A 5,594-nucleotide genomic window follows, 5' to 3' on the forward strand; every position below is an offset into this window, starting at 1 on the left:
ACAAAAGAAGTAAAGAAAAATGACAATAGTAAGGATTAGGAAAGAAAAAGCAGTAGTTCCCTGTTATAGATCAGGTACAGTTATGAGCGTGGCATTGATGAATCAGCCCTTTTACAATTCTACTGTGCATAAACGAAAAATGTACCCCCTTTGGGAATGGACAAAAGACACTTCAGTCAGTGGCGCCGCCCCGGGGGGGTGGAGCTATTGGAGAGCCCTATAATAATAATTGCGTTTATATAGCGCATATCCACACTCTACAGAGTATCCAACGCACTTTCCGACTATTATTACCTTCAGCAGACCCTAGAACACTCTGAAACATTCTTGGCTTCCCAGGAAAGCATACAGAGCAAACTGCTAGGGATTTCACACCCCCAAACACTAACAAACAGACAAGATCCTTCCCCGTCTATAGCCGGGTACCCATTCCCACCTGAGTGAAATGAGGAAAATGTGTGTAAAATGTCTTTCCAAAGGACACAACGTCGAGTCCCTGACGAGATTCGAACCCGCGACCGTACGGTTGAGAGTCCAAGAGCTTCACCTCTAGGCCACCGACGCCCTCAGACACGTGTGTCCGTTATCTTGTGAAAGAGTTAACAGAAGATCAAAGTCAGAAGGTGGACAGACAGCAGCAGAAAACCATCATGGGAAGGAACTCCTTCAAGCAAGTGTTTCAATTCATAGCTGCCTACCACCTTGGGAGCAAAAGCGGGGAGGGGAGTACATGTATTATTATTATTATATTGCCAGGATATGACTCTTGGGTGGCCCCCTGTGGTGGCTCTTTTTTCTTCTTTCATGGGCTGGGGGAATGCATTGTTTTGTTCGTGTGTAAGTTGTTATTTTTGTTTTGTTTTTGTTGCTCGCATAAACGAGGACTGATCCTGTAACTCTTGTGTGATGTTCGTTATTTAGTGATAGAAAAAGGAGTATAGTTTATTCAAACCATTGGCCACCTTTCCCCCAAACGGGAAGGCACTGTAAGAGGGTTGGGGGGGGGGGGAGGGGGAGCTTCGTGTAGATAAAACCAACATTTCAGATAGCAGGATCTCTCTACAACCACCTCCTGATCCTCACCCGCCCTCGCCCCTTTTTAAATAATTAATACGATATTTTTTTTCTGCCGGATGCTGTGGCCATATCAAAAACGTTTGAGCTGAAATTACCAAGCTAAGCCTATTGACTATTGACTTGTTAGGACACCTTTCGGGGCCAGAGTTATACCGACTCATCTGGAATAGCACTTAAGTAAACAGGAATCCTAGACCAGAAAAGTACTACAGAAATCATTGACCTACATGATATGAAATGCGCGAATTAAACATCCCTTTTTTAATGTGAGGTAATTTCAAAGACGCGGCATGGCGCTGTTAGCTCAGCTAGTATCATACTGACCTCTCACTAGTAGACGGACGGTGCTGGTTTAAATCCCCGAAAGAACATTTGCCTTTGAACTCAGGTCGTTTTGTGGAGTTTACAAGGCTCTCATTTGACCCGGCTTGCTCGGTCCCATTGGAACAGGGGTTTGGTTTTACGGGGTACCCATTGGGGGATCGGGTGAATCAATGTCACCCATACTTTGCACATCAGTTTGTATCAATTTGTCTCCACTTAATCACATTTTTCTACAACAACTACGGCTCGATTAAAAAAATTTTCTTCATAAATTTATATAAATACTTTAAATTTCCATCTCGCGAAAAAATATGATTGTTCACAGCACTTCCAGCTTCTAGCACATATTTTGCATACGCATATGGACTACCACACAGCTCGCCAATGACATTTTTTAGTGGCAAAACTTTTTACAAGAAACTAATTTTATTGTGAACACATATTAACAAATAACATTTATGTTGGTCTAAAAGAACAGGCAGAGTTCTTGATTCACATTTTTTTTCAAGCTCCGGTTTGTGGTGAAGTCGTTTAGAGGCTCGTTTTATATTGAAGTCAAAGAGACGAGTTCGATTCCCTATTGTATCGAGTAGGGTTGACATGAACCTCACAAGCTGGGTCGAAGAAAGAAGGCCACATCGTAAATGAGCCAAATTGTGTCAATAACGGAAACAACATTAACTATAGTCAATCTATATAATTATATGCATTCTGAATATTATATGCAGTTTTCTGCCGTAATTATTGAAAATGAGAAATTACCTCCTCTACTATTTTCTCCGTAATATTAGCCAACGAAACGCTAATCAGTTTAAAGAGGTTGCATTCATGGGTGAAATTAATACTGTTGCGATGAAAAAGCAGTTGATGAATTCAAACTATCTCAAATCAGGGCCACCTATCTCTAATGGCCTCGTTAACATTTTGTACTTCAACTTCAAAGGTTGGAAGAATTAGCCACTGCTGGTTTCAATGCTCTGTCAATTCTGATTATTTTAAACGAAACCTCTCTCTTTAAAACTGAAGAACGCCTAATAAAGTACTTAAATATTTATTCACCAACACTGGTGAGAGGAGCGCATTTCATATTATGTAGCACATTCTTCTTTTGTTTGATTTCTGTACCACGTTTCCGGGTCGATTCACGAACAAAAGCAAAACTTGACAATATTGACTCGGACGAGGATTGCTACTGCTGTTACAATAAAAAAAACCTCATCGCACTCTAGGCCCGTGGGCTACAATGTCAAGAGAAGAGGACGAACCAACCACTTACTTAGCACATGTGTGAGCCACACGGTGCCCTCTGGTAGTTATAGGCACCAGGTCTAAGTATTAGTAAAGAAAGAGGTAGCTCTTCATGAACCCAGGCTATTGGGTGCACGGGTGCAGGGTGTCTATCACAGAATAGAAAGCGAACTTATAAGACTGAGATGGGCTTTATATATGGGGCGGTAGCGGAAACAATGTGGATCGAGGAAATCCAGCTTGTCAAAAAAAGAGCACTTTTCATAATAATATACTAAGGAGAAAAAAGAAGATAAATTAAGAAGCAACACATAAACGCTGTATGGTGTTTTGGTAGACTAATAATTATTCAAGATTTGATCTTACGAAAGACCCTCACATGCACCGATGCGTCTTTAAAAAAGTGCTCGGAATCACGTCTGAAAATAAACACAAAATCAATTAAAGTCCTGCGTTCTGCTTAACCTAAAAGTAAGACTCTTGGATCTATTGATCTGTAAAGAGAATTCGAGGCTCTCAAGCTATAGCTTTAACTCACTGAAGACGCGATATCTAATCCCCCAACAACGCTTCAACATGCACTGTTTTGTGGGTACTTTTTTTTTTTAAAGGGAAGAGTAATTCCTTATTTATATAACAGATTTTTCAATTCGATTTTCTTTGTCTGGAATTTAAAGAGGTGGACTACAACGTGTATGCTGTGAAATATGTGTCTGATTTGTGTATGGAAGTTCAAAATGTGCCGCAATATAGCCATTGCTCTGATGATCTGATCAGCCATATTGTGTAAGAGTAAGAGTCAGAGTAAAGGTTTGATGCCCTTATCAACACTATCAGGCAATTTAAGAGGCGGAACCTCCGAATTTAACGTCCGTCTCTGAAAGGACCGAGCCTTAATGAGCTGAGAGCCTTGAAAACTCCACAAAATGACCTAAATTCAAGTACACCCAGTCAGTGGTGTAATATACTAGGGCCAACCGTTCCGTAGCTCAGCATGATACATTGTATCAATAGAGCTATTGGATTGTTTGTTCAGTAGAGGTTTTTACGACGCTCGCAACTGCGTAAGGTCATATGAGCGCCAAGGGGTGGATGTCAACAGAGATGTCCTTACAGGGAATCAGACTTACTCTGCTCACCTCTCTAGCATCAACAGTCTGCTTCGACTTTCAAGGCACCCCGGAAATAGTGGGTAACAAGAGTGTGACAAACAAACAAAAGAAGTAAAGGAAAAATGACAATAGTAAGGATTAGGAAAGAAAAAGCAGTAGTTCCCTGTTATAGATCAGGTACAGTTATGAGCGTGGCATTGATGAATCAGCCCTTTTACAATTCTACTGTGCATAAACGAAAAATGTCCCCCCTTTGGGAATGGACAAAAGACACTACAGTCAGTGGCGCCGCCCCGGGGGGTGGAGCTATTGGAGAGCCTTATAATAATAATTGCGTTTATATAGCGCATATCCACACTCTACAGAGTATCCAACGCACTTTCCGACTATTATTACCTTCAGCAGACACTCTGAAACATTCTTGGCTTCCCAGGAAAGCATACAGAGCAAACTGCTAGGGATTTCACACCCCCAAACACTAACAAACAGACAAGATCCTTCCCCGTCTATAGCCAGGTACCCATTCCCACCTGAGTGAAATGAGGAAAATGTGTGTAAAATGTCTTTCCAAAGGACACAACGTCGAGTCCCTGACGAGATTCGAACCCGCGACCGTACGGTTGAGAGTCCAAGAGCTTCACCTCTAGGCCACCGACGCCCTCAGACACGTGTGTCCGTTATCTTGTGAAAGAGTTAACAGAAGATCAAAGTCAGAAGGTGGACAGACAGCAGCAGAAAACCATCATGGGAAGGAACTCCTTCAAGCAAGTGTTTCAATTCATAGCTGCCTACCACCTTGGGAGCAAAAGCGGGGAGGGGAGTACATGTATTATTATTATATGGCCAGGATATGACTCTTGGGTGGCCCCCTGTGGTGGCTCTTTTTTCTTCTTTCATGGGCTGGGGGGATGCATTGTTTTGTTCGTGTGTAAGTTGTTATTTTTGTTTTGTTTTTGTTGCTCGCATAAACGAGGACTGATCCTGTAACTCTTATGTGATGTTCGTTATTTAGTGATAGAAAAAGGAGTATAGTTTATTCAAACCATTGGCCACATTTCCCCCAAACGGGAAGGCACCGTAAGAGGGTTGAGGGGGGGGGGAGGGGGAGCTTCGTGTAGATAAAACCAACATTTCAGATAGCAGGATCTCTCTACAACCACCTCCTGATCCTCACCCGCCCTCGCCCCTTTTTAAATAATTAATACGATATTTTTTTCTGCCGGATGCTGTGGCCATATCAAAAACGTTTGAGCTGAAATTACCAAGCTAAGCCTATTGACTATTGACTTTTTAGGACACCTTTCGGGGCCAGAGTTATACCGACTCATCTGGAATAGCACTTAAGTAAACAGGAATCCTAGACCAGAAAAGTACTACAGAAATCAGTGACCTACATGATATGAAATGCGCGGATTAAACATCCCTTTTTTAATGTGAGGTAATTTCAAAGACGCGGCATGGCGCTGTTAGCTCAGCTAGTATCATACTGACCTCTCACTAGTAGACGGACGGTGCTGGTTTAAATCCCCGAAAGAACATTTGCCTTTGAACTCAGGTCGTTTTGTGGAGTTTACAAGGCTCTCATTTGACCCGGCTTGCTCGGTCCCATTGGAACAGGGGTTTGGTTTTACGGGGTACCCATTGGGGGATCGGGTCTGGTCAGGTCGGTTTGTTAGCCAAATTAAGGGCGCAAAGCGGCTATCATGGCAAAAGCCGGTCGCACCCGACTCGCCGACTCAAAAACAAACGCGTTTTGTCTTCAGACGACGAGTGGGGCGATCGCCTCCGACTCGACCCGACCCGACCCGATCCCATCCGCATTGGGCACCCCGT

Source organism: Aplysia californica, unplaced genomic scaffold (assembly GCF_000002075.1).
Source record: "Aplysia californica isolate F4 #8 unplaced genomic scaffold, AplCal3.0 scaffold00005, whole genome shotgun sequence".
NCBI lineage: Eukaryota > Metazoa > Mollusca > Gastropoda > Aplysiida > Aplysiidae > Aplysia > Aplysia californica.